Here is a 21,300-nt window from a genome sequence, read left to right on the forward strand (position 1 = left end):
CTCTATAGCATACGAATAACCTAAACTTCTTATATGTAATAACTTGTGAAGCCCTTAGAGACTAATTGTGATTAAGGGCTATACAAATAAAAATGACTTGACTTGACTTGACTTTAGGGCGGCAACCAATACAAAATCACTTACAAGGCACTTGTTCTTATTTTGATTTCCTTTACCATTAATACAGGACATGAATTAAAAACATATAAGAAGCAATCCTGAAAAATGAAAATATTTAATTATTTTTTTCATTGAGCAGTTTTTGTAAAGCAAGACAAATAATACTTCAATGCTACAATTTATTTTATGAATTACAATTAAAAGTAATTGTAAAAAATATTTAGACTTATTTTCACATTTCATTTAATCTTAATGATGATCTTTTAGTATTTTTGGAAATATACTTTTAATTTTACAATATGTCTAATTGAAATAGGAAAATAATACTTTAAATAAAGTTGTATGCCAAGTTCTATGTCATAATTTTTCTTTTTTCGCTGCTCATGAAAGCAGTTTATCAAAAATGTTTTTTAAAGCATCTGTTTTACTGTCTGCAGAGAAAAAAATTCTAAATGTCATGACCAGAACGGAAACAGGACCCACTCGCATAACGTTTCTCACAGTTTTTTTTTTCGGGAAAAAGGGAATGGATTGCACACACGATCCGGTGATCACTGGTCGCGGGAACCAGGTCGCTCTGAACGTGCAAGTGGGACTTCCGTGGCGAGCGATGGCGGTGTCGGGAACGGAAAAACGGGTCAGTAGCCGGGATAGAAGAGCAAAAACGTGATTGGGATCGGAAACAAGTCAAAAGCCAGGAGAGGTGAGTAGACATGTTCGAGATAAAAAAATGGATCGTTATTCGCCCCGGGACAACAGAAGTGGTCAAAATCAAAACAGGTCGTAATTCGGGACGGGAGAGCAGACCGTAACAAGAGACAAACAGGAGCAAAAAACAGGACAGGTGAAAAAGGGCTTGCCGTGTAAAAACAGAGATTTGCAGACGGACTGACAAAAGGGGACTGACAGGGCCGAGTTGAAATACTGACAGGGGCCAATCCGTCAACAAGCTGCAGCTGGCGCCACATGGGCGGGGCCAATTGGGCGTCATGGCAACTGTGACACTATTGTTTTTTCTGACAGCGCTTTCCTTTGGGTGCAATATTGCAATTGCAGCGTGAGATGACACATCAGTCAGAATTTTTCAAAACAACATAAAAATTATTAAAAAGATAAAAAATACATATAAACAAATGAATAGAGACAAATTAAAAACAATATAAAAAAATCAAAGAAATACTAGTAAAAAAAGGTAAATAATAAAACAAAAGAAAAAGAAAAATATATGTAAAGTAAAAGAATAGAAATTTAAAACGACCTGTATATATTTTTTATTTGTAAGTCCTATGTCATTTAAAAACAGCATCAATTTCCTTTTTAGGTGCAGCACCGAAGAAAGAAAAAAAAACTAAGGACACAAATGGATTCCAGTCCAAAGGTAAGTTGAGCCAGGCGCTAAACAGGAAGGCTTAGGCCCTAGGGAACAATGCTTATTGGAGGAGAGGAGACATACAGCCGGATAAACAAGAGCTCATTGAGGATCTCCCTCCTGTGTACCAGCACTCCAGCTCTTTTTCTCTGTCTCTTTATCTCCCTCTCTCCCCCCTCTCTCTGTCTCTATTCCCCTCCCATCCTCTCTCTTGCCGTTTCATCTCACTCCGTCTTGGACTGTTATAACCCGCCCGTTGCCTCGCTCTGACAGATAAGGGAGACACCGCTGAAGAGGAAAGTCGTGGGTGCCAAGAGTGAATTCCTCGTCGAGTCCGACCAAAGAATGAAGAGGATCATCAACGCGTGAAAAAAGAAAAGCAACAGGGTGGCTACGTACCGGGAAGTCAGTGGCGGTTTTTCACGCTCAAACAAGGTCAGCGGCGCATCACCTCTCTTTACTGTAAAGTTCCACTTTTTTCGACTTTTCTGTTGAGTAAAAGTTTAAGATCATGAGGCACCCCTCAAAACTGTATTTTGTCTCATACTTTTCATAAATAAGGTGCATTGATTTAAAAGTGCAGGCATATATTAATGTGATAAGTGATCAGTTGAACAATATCGCTAAACAAAATCGCAAAACATTGAATGCGTCGGGAATTGAACCAAGGTCGCAGCGGTAAGAGCGTTAAAACTTAACCACTTTGTTATGAACCAGAACTGGATCAGGACCCAAACGCGTGACGTTCTCACGCATGCCTTTTTTTTACGGGAAAAGGGGAGTCATGCCCGTTAGGCAGTGGTCTGGCGTTGAAAGACAGAAAGCCAAAGACCGACGAGATCGATTCGAATTGCCCGAGTTGATATCGGACAGATGGGGTCGACAGGACCAACAGACAGGATTGATAATGAAAACAGAATATCGAAAATAAACAGGACAAGCAAGACGGGAACGACAACTGGAGAGAATAATAAGCAGGACAAAAATAGACAGGAACAAAACTGGAAATCGATATTAAACAGGACAAAAATAAACGGGAACAATACCGGACTGGAAATACCAACAGGAAAACAGGACCCACGTCTCGCGGGGAAGAGGTTCGTTGACGGACTGAAGTAAGAGATAGTGCACTTAGCTTAAAAAGACGGAAAGCCAATCAATTAATCAGCTGCAGCTGGTGCCACACGGATGGGGCCAATTGGGCGCCATGGCAACCGTGACACACTAGACCAGGGGTCTCCAACATGGTGCCCCCTAAAAACAGCCGAGGTGCGGACCAGTGCCGGGTCATTGTGATTTTATAGCAAAATTATTTTCAATCACTTGACTGACAGTTATATGACCCTATTTTGAATAATTGTAATAACATTGTAATAACATGATAAGTGTTTTTTTTTTTTTAGAAATGCATATGAAATGAAGTGTCCTTTACCCACATTTGTAACAAAAGTAGCTTATAACAGCTCTGGGCATCCACACTAGAGCTTTAATAGATCAGATGACAAAAGAAAAGGCATTTGATCCCATTATCACACTGTTTTTACTCACAGCACCAGAAACAAATGTTAGAGAATGGAGAAAATAGAAAGTCGTCCTGAAAGATTTAAATAAACGCAATAAGACATGACGAGAGAAACAACTCTTTGCTGTATTTGATGATGAATCGGACTTTGTGTTTATTTATATCTTTTATTTAAACTTTCTGTTTTCTCCAATCTCTAACATCTGTTTCTAGTACTGTGAGTAAAAATAGTGTGATAATGAGATAAATTGTGATGACTGCACATAAAGAAATATTGTATGCATTTCCAGCCTTCTCCACTATTTTTATAGTATACTGAGCGCAGCGGGTTAAAAGACACATACTTAAAATTCCGGGTCAATTTGGGACTTTTAGGTGCGCCCTAAAGTCTGGAAAATACGGTACATTAAAGCACTCAGGTGGTGCGCGTTTCTTTTTTCTTTTGTTCGCTTGGATTAGCAGGCACCGGTGACTTGGAAACAGACGTGTGGGAGCGCTTAGTAGGAGGAAGGAAGGATAGAAAGAGATTCCCTTTTGTTCAGTCACACAATGAAATATTAAAAAAGAAAGCTTTCATGATCGGCCGTGACTGGGAACCGTATAAGAGATAACATTGTTGCAGGCATGTGCATGACATGATGTCGCTAATGTGCTAACGGGCATTCACAAGGTAAAGACACACTCTCCGAATGATGATTTCAGATTATTGTCACGAGACGTGTTGAGGGGTGTCATCATGTGGTGGCGAGTAACTCAGCAGAAGAGAGTATTATTAAGATTTGTTTTAGCAATGCGAAATAACAGTTATTTCCGACCGATACCAATTTCTGATCACCGTTCATTCCCCCAACACTTTTCCCCTTCTGACTACTTCGATGTTGTACCTTATTACGTCAGGACCTGAACGGAAACAGGACCCAATTGCGTTACGTTTCTCACAATTTTTTTGAAAGAAAAGAGGACGGGCTGGGCCCACGATCCAGTGTTCGCTAGGCGCGGAAAGCTGGTCGCTCTAAACGCTTAAGTCGGACTTCCGTGGCGAGCGATGGCGGTCTCGGGAACGGAAAAACTGGTCAGTAGCCGGGACAGGAGAGCAAAAACGTGGTCAGGGTCGAAATGTGAGTTGAAAGCCGGGACGGGAGAGCAGACGTGGTCAGGATCAAAACGGGTCGAAGTCGGGGACAGACGGGAGCAAAAAAACTGGAGAGTTGAGAGTCAGGGTCGAAAAAGGCTTGCCTAGTGTTCACTGAGGTTCACAGACGGACTGACAAAAGGGGACAGACAGGACTGGGTTCAAATACTGACAGGGAGCCAATCAGAACCCGCGGCAGTTGGCGCCAAAAGAGCAGGCACAGCGGAGTCACATCAGTAATCATGAGAGCAGAGTTCAATTATAGTAATGTATGTTTTTAGTTTTGTTCATAATTACAATAGAATATAGCTCCGGTAAACATATCTCCCAAAATAATGTTAGAGTGAATAGAGCTTGACTTTGTCAATCAACACTTACTCTGTTTGTCTGTTACAACTGTAATAAAAACATGCCATTATGAGTACCATAACACTGACCTATACAGTAGATATTGCAGAAAGTGCATAGGATGATGGGTGTATTCGTTATGTTATCATTAGTAGTTACAATAAATAAAAATAAACCTACGAATGCTGATGCATAGAGGGTAAACTACATCTCCCAAATGATTTGTAAATGGAGTACAAAGCATTTAAATATGTACACTTACAGGACGGTGTTTGGAACCGAAAGAAGAAATATTGAGCAAGACTCGCACGATGTGCTTCGTTCCGTTTTGTCGGAGTCAAGTTCGGCCGTTGTGTCTGCCGTAGTGTTTACAGGGAGTAAAGGTATAGCTCTTAAAAATGGACGTTCCCACTGTAAACACGCCGGCGTGTTATCAACTTCTCGTCACGGTCGCCTCTGCGGGAGTGACTGCAACACGTAGCAGGTCGTGAGGGTCGTGTTTTGCCATCAGTCATCGGGGTGAGTGTGTGTCTGTGTACGTGTGATGTGTCATCTTGTCTGGCACACAAATGCAATATGACAGTTTTGACCATTACAATACGAATGTGCTTGTAGACAAAGACACTGAATTTTTCTCACTATAATTTGCATCCCCTAAAATTACTTTAAAATTTGGACTAAAAGGCGTGCCTGATTATAAGCCGCACCCAGGATATTTTAAAAGGAAAACCGCTTGGTACATACATAAGCCGCATGTGCCCGTTTGAAAAAGAAATGGTACACAGAAAGATGTTTAATAATATACAGTACCTTAACCCCTTTACTATTCATACAGCCCGGTGGGGGGACGCCAGAATATTGATAAACAAATGCTATCAAATACGTCTGTAGGATGTCACTAGTCACTGAAATACATCATACCACATAACATTGAAAAGCTTAAACTCTTGGGATTCAATGTAATCAACACAGAAACATCAGGATCAGTCTGAAACAAGATACCCGAAAACTCTAAAGCTGTCGTGACTCACTACTAAGTCCCCTTGCCGTCTCGACTTCCTTGAATGTCTGCGAAAATGGCTTTGTTACATCAAGGACAATCTATAAAATACAACCGTGTAAAATAGTCACTCCTGAACCCTGACAATTGTTTATGCTAGTTTTATTGATGCAGAAAGCGCAAAGTTACATTAAACTTGCGTCTTCCTCAACACATATATTCCTCTGGCGCCCCCCGGCGGCCGTTAGAAAAAATGCACAAACTGGCCGCGTCGTTGAATACGCCGCAAGGTTGAAAACTTGGGAAAAAACTCGTTGCTTATAGTCTGAATTTTACAGCATTGTTTTGCGATATTTTTTCATTTATTAGGCGCACCAAACTATAAGACACATGAATTTGGGACTACAGTAGGGGGTAGGGTTACATTTAAATTAAATAAGCCCCATCATGCATTTGGTGATTAGGCAAAATATATTGTTGATTTCAGTTGAAAATTGAACACACTGGAAATTGAACATAGATCACAGCAGAGAATGTGCCATATCCCATTTGCTAGCCTACTAAGAATACAGACAATGCAGGAAAAAGGAATTGTTTTTTTTTGCCATCATCACATTCTTTTTGTACACGATACCATGTTGTTGATGTTATCATTGGGCCAGGCTGCGAGAACATTGTCAGACAATAACCCGGTCCGTGGTACATAAAAAGGTTATTGACCACTAATACACAGCATTGTATGGACGACTTGCAAAGTATTTATGAAGCGCACGGTATTCTGAACTGAATGCTGAAAGGGGCATTGTGGGATGTAATTTGGTCATCCTGAAAGATATAAATAAACACATGCACATATTCAACAACGTTTGACACTTACAATGCGTAGTATGAGCTAGGAAAAAGTAAATCAAAAATGTATACCAGTCACGGTTACCATGGCGCCCAATTGGCCCCGCCCGTCTGGTGCCAGCTGCGTCTCTTTGAGAGATTGGCTTTCTGTCTATATTAAGCTCAGCGCTCTCACGCTTCCCTTGTCAGCCCGTCAACGAATTTCTGCCCTGCAAGACGTGGGTTTTGACTCGGTCCTGTCCCTGTTGGTATTTCCTGTACTGTATTGCTCCCATTTATTTTGTCCTGTTTGATAGCGGTTTTCAGTTTGGTTTCCATCTATTTTTGTCAAGTTTATTATTTTCTCCAGTTTTCGTTCCCGTCTAGTTTGTCCTGTTTATTTTCGATATCCTGTTTCATTATGTATCCTGTCTGTTCCGTCCTGTCTGGTATCGAACCCATCTGTCCGATATCAACTCAGGCAATTGGTATCGATCTCGTCGTCTCTGGCTTCCTGTCTTTCCACACCAGACCGCTGCCTTACGTGCATGACTCCCCTTTTCCCGTAAAATAAAAGGCTTGTGTGAGAACGTCACGCGTTTGGGTCCTGATCCTGTTCTGGTTCATGACTATACAGACTTTTAATCTCTTTTCCCATTTCTCGAACCTTTGTATCTTGTACCATGACAAAAAATATTGTGATCATGATGTAAGACCTAATGCCTTGTGTTGGTCCCTAATAGGCAGGTAGTTAATGAGTGGTGCAGTTACTGTGGCTGATTGAAATTGATTTGCGTTGCCAATGTTGTTATGCAATCGTGATCAGCAGAGTTTCACCTCATCAATTATTGAACATTTATGATAATGTACCTGTATGCATCTTAATTTATCTAACACTGTCAGGACCAGAACGGAGACAGGACCCACTTGCGTTTCTTACAACCTTTATTGGAAGAAAGATAAAGGGTTGCGCCCCCGATCCGGTGATTGCTGGACGTGGGAAGCAGGTCGCTCTGAACGCGGAAGTGGATCTTCCGTGGCAAGCGATGGCAGCGTCGGGAACGGGAAAAACGTTACAGTACGAATGTACAGGAGAGCAAAACGTGGTCCGGGTCGGAAGAGAGTCGTAAGCCAGGAAAGGAGAGTAGACGTAATCAGGGACAAAAAGAGGTCAAAAGCCGGGACGGGAGAGTAGACTTAGTCAGGATCGAAAACGGGTGGGAGTCAGGGTCGAAAAAGGCTTTCCTAGTGTTCACTGAGGTTCGCAGACGGACTGACCAAAAGGGGACAGATAAGCGTAGGTTTAAATAGGGACAGTGAGCCAATCAGAGTCCGAAATGAGCGGGCACAGCTGAGTCAAATCAGTAATCATGACAAACACTGGATCAGATGGCGCATGTTCAAATTTCTGGCCAATTTGAGGTTTTTGGGTGTGCCTTATAGTCTGGAAAATACAGTTTTCTGGTCATGAAAATCAAAAGAGTAAATCTGAAACTGAAAAAAGCTAATAATGACAATTCAGTGTTATTGGTCCTTTGACGGAACCATCAGTCAAATTTAGACAAGTTCGACAACCCCGCAAATCAAGTCGTCTACACTCACCCTCACACACTCACACTTTAACGGGAAGGCGGATCCAAGCAAAGCGAGGCGTCGTGACCGGGTAAAAGCGATCAAGGTGACCATTTGGAGTGGTAAGCACTTCGCATTCAGGAGAGATCGTCTCGCTGCTGATGAGAAACAGTCAACTTGACCGTGGTTGAATGTCAAAAGCACCAATTGTGCTCCTAATAGCATAAAAATACTACATTTATTTCGATAAAAACACAAAAACACACGTATATCACCCAGAGGTTCAGAAAATTGTAATTATATTGCACATCTTGTGACGCCCTTTGAAGAAGGTGACCCGTTTGGCAGCCAACTTACTGCTACAGAAGCCCAAAAGCTGCTTGTCTCAGTGGTGCTTTTAGCATTTAACAGCCACTTTCGGCAGACAATTCAGCCCTGCATATAATGGTCGTGAAGCCATGCAATTCAACCATCTGTAAGGTTTTAACATTTATTAAACTGAAATCTGACTCCGAAGACACTTCACGTGTCTTGTCTAAAGCCTTACAGTTGAAAAATGTTCAAAAGTCTGAGAAATTTAATCAGCCGAGCAACGAGTATAGTCCACATATCAATTTATTTAGCCTAATGAAAGAGTTGAACGGATCAGATCTTTCTTCCATGCCAAATTACAATCGTGTGGAGAAGACCTGGGGGCTCCCGGGTTTTCCCATGTTATAACACATGGCGATGAAATCTTTACGCCCCATGACCAAAATGCTGCCGATTGGTCTACGCTGTTGCCGATGCAGATTTCCCAATCCTCCTTTAAAGAATGGGAGGAGGGGTTATAGGTCATTGCCCTTCGGACAGGTAATAAGTCATTGTTATCTGCACAGAATGGAACAAAAGGCAAATTCTAACGCAAAGCACGGTTTACGACACCCTTCTCCCAGAGCTCGCACTCGAACGCTGAAGTCAGATTTACGACAAGTATTAATGACTTTACGTAAGATAAAACATTGTATAAAATAGTACATTACTTCACATCGTATACTTTTTTTTCCAGAGTTTCCTTTTCTAGCCACTCATACTAGCCACTTAGCTGCAGGCTAGGTCTCGCAACGAGCCACTAGGGTTATTGTTAGCTGCTCCTGCTTTATCCTTCAGTGTCACTTCCAAAGCTGGTCAGGCAAACGAACCTTATTAAGTTTTGGGGTTCAGGTTCCCAATGCTTGACAAAACCTGGTTTGCTCTTGCAATTTTTTCCTGGTGTTTTCATTAGCTTTTTCCACTTGCCGCTAAGGTAAGTTGGTTACACCAGCTCTGACCAACTTCAACACTTTTCTTTTTTATTTGCTCCTTTTTAGTAGCTTCTACTGCCAGCCACTAAAGTTAGCTTTTCGCTCTTTTTAGGCGCTCCTTTTTGTTAGTTTTTCCTGTTAGCTACTAAAGTTAGCCACTCACACTGGATCTGACAAATATCAGCTTTTTGCTCTTTTTAATCATTCCTTTTAAGTAAATTCTCCTGCTAGCCGCTAAACTTTGCCACTTACACAGCTCTGACCAAATCTAGCTATTCGCTAATTTCAGGCGCTACTTATTGGTAGCTTTTCCCATTAGCTATTGATATTAGCCACTTACAGCAGCTCTGACCATCTAGCTATTTGCTCATTTTAGACGCTCCTTATTAGTACATTTTTCTGACGGCCCCTACAATTAGCAACTTACACCTTCTCTGACTAACTTTAGCTATTCACTCTTTTCAGGTGCTACTTCTTGATAGCTTTTCCAATTAGCTATTAAAGTTAGCCACTTACAGGATCTCTGACCATCTAGCTATTTGCCCATTTCAGACACTCCTTTTTAGTAAATGCTTCTGTTAGCCTCTACAGTTTGCAACTTACACCATCTCTGACCAAGTTCAGCTATTCGCTGTTTTCAGGTGCTACTCCTTGGTAGCTTTTACCCATTAGCTACTATAGTTAGCCACTCACAGCAGCTCATGATTTGCCCATTTTAGAGGCTCCTTTTTCGCACATTCTTCCGATAGCCCCTTAAGATAGCAACTTACACCATCTCTGACCAACTCCAGCTCTCAGGGTCACTAGCAGATCTTCATATTTCTTACGCAAAAATTATGGAAGTAGGCTTTCAAATTTGCAAAGTAATATTTTAGGGATTAAAATAAAAAAAATTTGTAGTGCATTTCATGAATTATTCAACAAGATTAGTAACAGCAAATCTTAAACTACGTGTTAAATGATACCCTGTTTCATTTTGGATCATCCAGGTTCTGGTTCGATCATGCTCTCTTTCTAGTTACTAAAATTAGCTACTTTCCCCAGCCCTGACCAACTCTAGCTATCCACTCTTTTCAGGCGCTACTTTTTGGTAGCCTTTCCCATTAGCTACTAAATTTAGCCACGTACACCAGCCCTGACCAACTCTAGCTATTCGTGCTTTTCAAGTGCTACTTCCTCGTAGCTACTAAGGTTAGCTGCTTACAACAGCTCTAACCATCTAACTATATGCTCATTTTATAGGCTCCTTTTTAGTAATTGCTTCCGCTTTACTGGTTTAAGCAGGGGTACATATCTGGCAATGCGGGATTTATTTTTCCACCGCATTTTCAACGATGAATATTTTTGTTGTGAACGATCCTGTTAAATCCCCGCAAACCTCAGTGCTGTCAGATACAGTCAACAAACAAAATAACAGCATACGTGAAAACTCGACTCTTTACCACTCATTATATTCTTGTCTTATGTAAACGTTTTCCTATTGCCTCCCACATGGCTAAATGTCAAGCGGTGAGAATAATTCACGTGAAACGTCACGGCAGAGAAAGAATGCACATAGGTCGGCGTAATTGACGGCAGAGATCAACTGGAAGCAAAAAGAAACAAAATAAAATTAAAATTGATAGATCCATGTTGCCGGAAGATGACGGCATTCAATTAAAACGGTCCAAATCCTCAGGGTAACTAAAACATAAAAAAACAAAAAACAAATTATAATTCTGTAATATCAATTAAGAGATTTTTTTTCAGTAATGATTTTTTTTGTACCCGAAATGTTGATGACATGCTTTCAAGGTAATTGTATTAGTTGCTGATGTGAGAAGCAATATATATATATAAATATATATATATATATATATATATATATATATATTAGTGTTCATTTTACCTCTGAAAAGTAATGGGTCCCTGGTACTCACATGCTCAAAAATCTATGGGTCCCAACAGAGACCTATGGGTCCCCAAAATTTAGTGTTATCGAGGTTGAAATTGTAAATCAGCGACAAATATATACAGTGGGACCTCGCTACTTCGCGGTTCCACGTTCGCGGGTTCAGAGCTTCGTGGGTCTAAAAAATAATAATATTAAAATTTAAAAAATATAAAAAATAAAAAATATATATTTATTTGTTTATTTATTTTTAAGCATTTTTGAAGGGGCGTCGCTACTTCGCGGATTTTCACTTTTCGCGAGTGGTTTTGGTCCCCAGTAAGGGTCTAAAAAATAATAATAATAAAATGAAATAATAAAAAATAAAATGAAACAGAAAATCCTTTTTTTTAAGCATTTTTGAAGGGGTGTCGCTTCTTCGCGGATTTTCACTTTTCGCGGGAGGTTTTGGTCCCCATTAACCGCGATACCCGAGGGATTACTGTAATATAAATCTATATACTCATTCAGTTTTAATCATCACAGTTTATTAGTAAGACAAATCAGTTATCACTTCAAGATTTTTCAGTTCACAACAATATTTTACATTATACAAAATAATGTTGCTGAAATAATTATATTAATCTATATTCTTTTGTTTATTGCTTTTGTCGAATCGTTCGCTTCAACACACGTGTTTTTTCATGTCGCCACGATATTCCGATTTTGCCGTTTTTTTCGTGCCAGAATTATTGCCTTTGTTATCACTTTCTGCATTATGTTTCGACTTATTACTGACACTGAAGAAATTACCAATTTTGTGTTGATTTTCACCTAATACTAACTGTTTTTTAGAGGCATACTCACCTGTCAACCTCCACGGCTCCATGCCCTTACAAACTGTCGTATTTTCCCTTACAAAATACAAAAAAATCTTACACTATATATTTTTTTAAACGTGTTTATTTATGAAGTTCAATATGTTATATTGTACATGTGTTTCCTTATATCATATATATTGTTAATGAACATTTTGTTGTGAGACACTGAGTTGCTCGACATGAATTAGCTTTATTATAAAAAAAAAGTTCAAAAATGAAGTAGCTTGGACGTTCACTGTAGAAGGAAAAAAATACATTCAAATGTAATTAAGTAGAATAATACATTTTCTTATTCAAATTATGAATTCATTTTCTGCATTAAGTTATTTTTGGTAATATACTGATTAAAGGGATAACCTCAAACCTGTATTTTTTCATTTTCTTCTTTTATACTTCCTTTTTTTCTTAACTTTTTTATAAAACATAATAATTCGTAATATAATGCATCAAAGCAAGTGAGCCGTTTGAGAACCGGCTCTCTTTGACGAGTTGAGCCGAAAAAGCTGGTTCTCTAAAAAGAGACGGACTTTCACTACACAACTCGAACTCGTTTGACTTGATTAATTTGCCGTTTTTGTGATAGTCGGTGTTTACCGGATGGTACCCATGATTGACAAATTTGCGTTTTTCTTGTACACGTCTTAAAATGCTTAATAAACGTACTTTGTACGGCAAAACGTACAGGTTGACAGGTATGCATATTTAACCTTCCCTCGCCGACAACCACCACAACAATGACGTAATCTCGAAGCGACGAGATCTCGTTTGCCGAGATCGGCGTGCAGACGAAAACTGGAACCGTGAAACCAAAACAACAATGGCGGATCTGCCTGACTAAAAGTTTGGAGTGCGGTAAATCTTTGTTAAAAAAAAAGTAATCGGGTAATAATTACAATTTTGTGTCAAAAAAAGTTGCATCCTAGGGACGCACATTGATTTGACACTATGCGTCCCCAGCAAAAAATGATGCGTCTGGAACGCAGGGACGCGGGCAAACAAGAACACTAATGTATATATATATATATATATATATATATATATATATATATATATATATATATATAGATATAGATATATGTATATATATATATATATATATAGATATATGTATAGTGATTTATATATATATATATATATATATAGATATATGTATAGTGATTTTTTTTTTCCTCTTTCCCAGGTCTGGTATATATATATATATATATATATATATATATATATATATTTACTTTTTGCTAGGCACTGTTGTATATGCCTTTTGATTTTTTTATTTAACATAGAAACCTAAAAAAAAAGAAAACCCTATATTTAGGAATAGAGAAAGACATATATATTTTTGTAATTACAATTTGCTATGGGGGCAGCCCGGCGGCGCAGTGGTTAGCGCTTGTGCGGCACAGTTCATGTCATGGGAACCTGTCGTGGGTTCAAATCCAGCTCCAGACTTCCTGTGCGGAGATTGTATGTTCTCCCCGTGCTTGCGTGGGTTTCCTCCGGGCACTCCGGTTTCCTCCCACGTTCCAAAAAACATGCATTTCAGGTGATTTGGCCGGTCCAAATTGTCCCTAGGTGTGAATGAGCGAATGAGTTGTCTGTCCCTGTGTGCCTAATGAGGATAAGCGGTACGGCTAATGAGATGAGACAATTTGCTATGTATTATTATTATTATTATTATAACAATTATTAGTATCAATTTTGGAATTAATTTCTTAAATAAAAAATATTGAAGCACAAGTTATACACAACATGATGTTAAATTATTAGATTTAAAAATATTTGTAATATTTGCGAGAGACGAGACAGACGGGATCGATACCGGATACTGGATACACAAGCAGGATACCGGACAGAGTCAAAATACAAGTCTTGCTAGTGCAGAGGTTTGTTGACGAACTGACAAGGAGTGAACGAGAGCACTGAGTTTAAATAGGAGGGAGCCAATCAGTCAACGAGCAGCAGCTGGCGCCAAATGAGCGGGGCCCAAGAGAGGGCAATGGGCGACCGTGACACAAAATCTAAGAAAATCATATTCCTTGGTAAATGCTCACACGAGATTAAAAACTGCAGATGTAATTTGCCGATATATTTGTGGTTCTCATTTTCACGTGATTTTTTTTCCTTTTAAGGTAATTATTATTAGATTAGATTGATTCGAAAATGGCTTTCGAAAGTCTTTAAAAAGTGCTTGAATTTGGCCATTAAAAATGTCTACTGACCCTGCCTTGTGGTTAGCTCGCGTCAAGTTTGAATCGTCGGTCTCGTCCAGATCTTCGGACTTTTCGGGGTTGTGAGTTTCACGGCACCTAATTGTCAGAACTCGTGGTGAAAAAGTCCAGCCGGTTAAAGTTTGATACATGACACCATCGATTAATTTTCTTGCAGCGAGTCAAAATAAACAGCAGCTGTCGTCATCCGTGCAGCCATGCAGAAAACGCCGCTCATTATTTTGTCTGCTGTGTCGTGTTGACATTTTTGAATTGTTGCCAGAGTGCATGCCTGTGTTTATAGAAATTGATAGTCGCTTGCCTGAGCTCCGTGTGAAAACGTGTGCTTATTAGACACTGCGAGCTTGACTGATAACACTTTCTCTTGCACGTAAGATTCCGACCAATAGATATGAGGAAAATATCTCACACAGATTCATTTCAGGTGTAAATGAATGTACAAACTGTATATTGCAAAAAGAAAATATTACCCCTTGGCAAAAAAAATTTGTCTATTATATACAGTGAAGAAGATTTGTATTTGAACACCCTGCTATTTTGCTATTTCTCCCACTTAGAAATCAGGGGTCTGAAATTTTTGCTACTGTGAGAGAGATAAACTAAAAAGAAAAATCCAGAATCACAATGCATGATTTTTAAACGATTTATTTGTGTGATATAGCTGCAAATAAGTATTTGAACACCTGAGGAAATGAATGTTAATATTTGGTACAGCAGCCTTTGTTTGCTATTACAGAGGTCAAACGTTTCCGGTAGTCTTTCACCAGGTTTGCACACACTGCAGGAGGGATCTTGGCCCATTCCTCCATACAGATCTTCTCACTGTAGGTATAAGATATTGTAATCTGTTTTTTTTTTGTCAGTCAAATAATACAAAGAATAATTTAAATAGGCATAATTGTTCTGTCTGCCACATGATAGATAGTTCTATTTGTTTTTGTTTTTTATGTATTTTATTTTAGGAAACATGTTATATAAAATCAACTAGGTAATTCAACTTATATTTATTCACAAAACAAGCAAAATCGTTTACAACAACACATGCAATAAATAATTGCCAACGGGGTAAGAATAAGAAATGGTATAAATTCCAAATCAATAAATCATTTTGCTCATTTTAAGTATTTTTGTTCTGAATTTACTTGGAAAACAATACTATTGTTTTAATTTTAGTAAAGTAAATAATCAATAAATTCATTAGATTTAATGATTTTAAGCTTTATCTGTTATGATTTTACTTGAGAAACAAGAAAAAATAAACAACATGAGAAAAATAATTACTAAATGTCATTACTTAGCTTGTTTTTGCTCAAACAAATGGAGTAAGGCAGGGAAAATCATACTCAAATCTTATTTTCTATTAATGGGGACCAGAACCACCTGCGATAGGTGAAAATTCTCAAAATAACTGACTCGGCCCTTGCTCTCATCAATAGTCGGCTGGGGATATGGGATTGCAGGCCACTACGGCCCGCTTAAATGGTCCAAACCAGAAAACTGTGGCTCTCAGCTCACTGGGGATAATGAAACGCGGCCACAACCGTGCAATTCATTTTAGGCAGGTCAGAATGGTACGCTTCCCAACAAAAGGGCTTTCTGCAGGACCCCACTCGCAGCAATATGAGATTGGAAATAATGGATGGCAACCGCGTGAGTGCAGTCCATTCTAGGCAGCGATAACAACAAATAAAGACTTGTCAAGCCCGATAAAAGTGCGCTGTGCCAGTCCCCGCTCGATGTAGTATGATATCTGGGATAATGGATCAGAGCTGCACATTTAAATTCTCGTTTTTGTAGATTGAAAGGCAACACGGATTGGCAAGGCACAACAAAAGTGAGCTCTACCTGCCCCTGTTTGCAGCAATATAATAATAAGGGATAATAGTCAAGTCAAGTCAAGTCATGTTTATTTCTATAGCCCTTAATCACAAGGAAGCTCAGAGGGCTGAATTCAAGCAAAGTAGTTTTCTTTGATGGGCAGTGTGTTTTATTTGACCACAGGATATGGCTGTGTTGTGTCACACAACTGAAAACGAGTGCTAAGAAGCACAAGAAAGAATACAAACTACGGAGACTCAAAGTGACAAATCTGAAAAGTTTTTTTTTTTTTTAGGCACCAACAGGAGCAAGGTGGTAGACAATTATGTCAGTTCCCTCAAGGTGAGCCTCGTATTTCTTCAAATGAATGCAAATTTCTGGACCTAAGAATGTTTTAAAAATGCGCACGTTTAAATGAACCATTATTTATGGATATTTGCTTATTAGTTAGGTTAGCTCCAAATACAATACAATGTACCTTTATTAATATATGTTTTATGGCAAGCTATCACGCCTTTTATTTCGGGTTCCTGATTGTTAGATGTCCACTGGAGGGCAGCTAATACTAGTCTTGGCTACCATTGTGAGTACTGATACTGATAACGTTTATTCTTTTGTTTTCTTTCCTGTTTTTAAAATTAAAAACCTGCCAAATAGATTACATGAGAAGACAGTTTGACATTTTGACTATTATTACTCACTGTTATTTGTTATTTTGAGGGCTTTTAGGAGAGATTGGTAACGAGATCGCGTATTTGTTCAACCCACGATGCATTGAGAAGTAATACTTAAAACAAGCAAAATTATCCCCTAAATCATTTGTGGTCATGTGGTCTGTGAAGCCCTTCGACACTCCTTGTGATTAAGGGCTATACAAATAAACATGACTTAACTATAAAGATAAATAAAGTTAAGTTTAACATACTTTTGGAAGAGTTAGGCGACTTCCTCCTCCGTGGTAAAAAGTGGCCGGAAAAAAAGCATTCCAACCATTCTCTCAACCGCCTCAAGCTTTCTTTTATTCCACCTTCCTTTCAAAAGAAACTACTCGCCCCTTCTTTACACAAACCATATAGAAAGAATGCAAGTTAAGTCAAGTCATGTTTATTTGTATAGCCCTTAATCACAAAGATGAGTCACTCTGGGTGATATTACATTTGTCAATGTTCAGAACAGTTTTTGAGAACAAGTCACGGCATTTAGATGGACCAATAACTAACATTTCGGTCTTTTCAGAGTTAAGGCGCAAGAAGTTTTTTTATCTCACTGAGGTAGGCCTCCAAATTTCCACAGTTTACTGTAGTGTGGCAGATTCCTCCATCAGAAGATATAGTTGAGTGTAATCTGCGTAGCAATGGAAACTGATATTATACTTGCGAATAATATCACCTAATCGAAGCATAAATAAATAAATAAATGCTGAAAAGAAGGGGGCCAAGTACTGAACCCTGCGGAACACTACAGGTAACACTAAAGCTCAAATGTCATTTCACCATATTTAACACAGTGCGTCCTATCTGAGAGGTAGGATCTAAACCATAAGAGGCCGGTTCCTGAGAGACCAATCCCTTTTTCCAATTGTTCTTGTAAGATATTATGGTCCACAGTGTCAAAGACAGCACTAAGGTCCAGCAGCAGCAAAAGTGATGAAGCACCAGAGTCCATTGCCAAGATCATTGGTTAGAATAGAATAGAATAGAATAGAACAGAATATACCTTTATTGTCATTGTTACAAAATGGGTTAACATATTGTGACAACGAAATTGGGCATGACACTCCAGTTTTATACATTCACAGTGAACAGTTACCTTAATCAGGGCTGTCTCAATCAAGTGGTTAGCCCTGAATCCTGATTGCATTGATTCAAAAAGATTGTGATATCAAACAATAAAAAAGTCAAAGTTCTTAGCGCGCTGGAGATACAGTATAGTATATTTACACACGAACTAGGAAGTATTAGATGCTGGGTGACCTTTTCACAGCGCCACATGTTGGATGTGGCGGAAAGAAGCTCCTCTACTAGGAAAAAGGTGCACAATACATAATCTAATTTACAGCAATGTCCGGATATTTTCCGACATCCCCAAAAAAATGTTTGTATCTACCCTTTTGCGTAAGTCGAATGATCGTAAATAGGGGAGCGTCGGTATTTTTGCTTCTATAGGAGTATTCAAGTCAGGCTCATTTACATGCCAAACTTGTGTGTTTTTATATCAGAAGCTGCAAGCTGTTATCAAAAAGAGATGAGGCATCGCTTGACTCGATACACGCAGAGAGTAATTACGAAAAATCAACAATCCGGTGAAGCTGTCGGCGATGTTTGAGTAACAGCTTCTTGTTGCGTGTTAAGCAAACAAAAATTAATGACATTGATTCAAATTCTTTTGTCGTATTGACCCGGCGACTGCGAAATCTCACATGCATGAATACGCATTCGCCTACACTGAAATTAATACTCAGGGAAATCAGCGCCTGAGCTAATATTTATTAGTTCAGATTTTTATTTTCTCCTGTCTACGCTTGCCATTCATTAAGTAAATTACAAGCCATTGTCGAGATTTGTTCCTTCCTCCCACCTAATTGCGAGGTGTGTGTTTCCGAGGCTGCATCGATTGCTAAACGTTGCGTGACGCTAGCTTGTTCCGCTATTAGCTCAACCTGCGTTTAACCTCTTATTGACTGTACTCGTCCAGACCCTAGCCTCGTACATCATTGTTACGTCTCAGATCTGCAAACGTGTCGACTAACGGAAAATAACGATTTTTTTTTTCTTAAAGGGACAGTCTGTATCATTTAGCACCTTCTTGTCATAAAAATAAAATAAAAACATAAATCGATATGAAAAAAACTACTTTGATTTGAATAATAAGAAAAAATACAATAACGATCATATAAACGTGCATTTTCTGTCAGGACCAGAACGGAGACAGGACCCACTTGCATGCGTTTCTCTTAGTTTTTTGGGAAGAAGGGAAAGGATAGTACACACGATCTGTAGATTGCTCAGACATGGAAGTGGTATTTCCATGGCGAGCGATGGCGGTGTCGAGATCGGAAAAAACAGATCAGTAGCCAGGACGGGGGAGCAAAAATCGCGGTCGAGATCAGAAAAGGGGTCGGCACTAGGAAACAGACAGGAATCAGAACAGGAGAGAGTCAGGGTCAAAAAGCTTGCCTAGCATAAGCTGAGGGTCGCAGACGGACTGACAACCGGTGACAAGAAGACGGGGGTATAAAAAGTGACAGGTAGCCAATTTGCATCTGAGGCAGTTGGCGCCAAAGGAGCAGGCTCAGGTGCCTCGCATCAGTAATCAAGACATTTTCACAAATATTCATAGGTTGAAAAATATACGGGTACCCAAAAAAACCTCACGAAAATTAGAAGAAAAAAGTGCAATTTGGTCACTTTAAGTCACTATAGTTTGCATTGTTCCCTGTGCTTTGCAGTACTTGTTTTCTGTTGCACTTTGCAATACAGTGACATCTAGTGGTCAAGTAACACACAGCGTCCCACTGCAACAAAAAGTAGCCATGCTTATTAAAAAATAAATTTAAAAAAGAAAGATAAAATAAACAATTTGTCATCGTAAATGGTCTATTAAATTTGTTTTATTCATTTTTTATCTATTTATCTATTTTTCTATTCCTTCATTTATTTATTTTATTAGTTTTTATTTTTATTTAGGTTTATGCAAACAATAAAGTTGTTTGCCCGCTGTCACGGTTGCCATGGCGCCCAATTGGCCCCACCCAAGTGGCGCCAGCTGTGGCTCATTGACAGATTGGCTTTCTTTCTATTTAAGCTCAGTGCTCTCACTCACCCTTTGTCAGTCCATCAACGAACCTTTGCACCCGCAAGACGTGGGTTTTGGCTCTGTCCGGTATCCCGTTTGTGTATCCTGTCCGGTATCGATCCCCCCTGTTTCGTCCTGTTTTGATTTCGGTCTCCGGTCTTCAGTGTCTGGCATTGTGCCCGTCATTTTTGTCCTGTCTGATTTCTGTCTCCAGTCTGTCAACGAACCTCTGCCCCGCAAGATGTGTGTTTTGACTCTGTCCGGTTTCCTTACTGTGTTTTCTGTCCGGTATTGTTCCCCGCTGTTTTTGTCCTGTTTATAATTATCTCCAGTTTTCATTCCCGTCTAGTTTTTCCTATTTGATTTCAATATCCTGTTTTGATATCAATCTTGTCCTGTCCAGTATCGACCCCATCCGTCCGATATCTGCTCGGGCGATTGGTATCGATCTCGTCGGCCTCTGGCTTCGTGTTATTCCACGCCAGACTGCTGCCTAACATGCATGACTCCCCATTTCCCTTAAAATAAAAGGCTTGTGTGAGAAACGTCACGCGTTTGGGTCCTCCTCCTGTTCCGGTTCATGACACCCTCATAGAAAAAAAACCATATTTCTTGAATGAAATGAAATCTGAAAATATAATTAAAAAGATAAGGGGGGAAGTCAAAGACAAGAATTTGTTCCGACATTGTAAAACCGCATTGGCTTTAGTTGATTTATTTATTTATTTATTTATTTATTTTGTTTCAATTTAATTTTCTATTTAGTTATTTAATCATTTCAATTCACATTCATGCAAACATAAAAGTACTGACATACTCTTTGAGTTGTAATTGCACCACTAGATAAAGCATTTACATACGGTCTTATTCTGTAACTCCAGGGATGAAGTGACATCCAAAAGCATCCTTTGATTTTTTTTTGTTGTTCTTAAATTTGCATGTCAGTACCTCACAATGAATAAACTAACAGCGCCTTTCCTTTTTACAGCTAATTATTGCATTGAATTTGCCTCCATCAGTTCAAGACCTAATTAATCCACAATTAATGTGGATTACGTAGTAATGTGAGTGTCATAATAGCTCCACAGTGTACACAGTAAAAAATATTGTTTAATTAAAGAGTCAAATTAATCTTCGAAGCGTGATATTGTACAGGCAGACCTCCTGGTTCTGAAACGAATCTGTTCTGAGGTGGGGACAGCAAAGTTAAATTGTCGTGTAGTGGTGGATAAGAACCTGTGTTGATCAGCATCTCCAATCCTGGTACAATGGATAAAAACATAACAAATAGTACAAATTATTGTGTGCAGAAATTGTGTGCAATGGACATGTGTATGATTAAATAACATTATAAATATACATTTGAAGAAAAGTGACATGACTTGAGCTGGTACAATGTAGTTAGTGGGTGGATGCCGATGCAGGAGACTTTAACGGTAGAATAAAAATGAAACAGATTTTAAAATTCCCACATGCGTGGAATGCCATGCCCTTAGAGGACTTCCATCCCTTCCTTATGTGTAATATTAGTTCTGGT

At 39.1% G+C, this 21,300-nt stretch overlaps 1 protein-coding gene across 3 annotated transcripts in view; it reads left to right on the forward strand.

Annotated features, from left to right (window-relative positions):
- The first annotated feature begins 1,746 nt into the window (after positions 1-1,746).
- shisal1b (shisa like 1b) overlaps positions 1,747-21,300 on the forward strand; it is a 66,120-nt gene continuing 46,566 nt past the window's right edge. For 2 of the 3 annotated variants that reach the window (XM_088340582.1, XM_088340580.1), the window contains exons 1-2: positions 1,747-1,924; positions 16,264-16,310. The gene's annotated coding sequence lies outside the window, so the exon portion shown is untranslated. The remainder of the gene's footprint in view (positions 1,925-16,263; positions 16,311-21,300) is intronic. The other variant, XM_088340581.1, reaches the window with a different exon arrangement.

The sequence above is a fragment of the Urocampus carinirostris genome, chromosome 7 (assembly GCF_059441175.1).
Source record: "Urocampus carinirostris isolate Australia breed hairy pipefish chromosome 7, RoL_Ucar_1.0, whole genome shotgun sequence".
Classification (NCBI taxonomy): Eukaryota; Metazoa; Chordata; class Actinopteri; order Syngnathiformes; family Syngnathidae; genus Urocampus; species Urocampus carinirostris.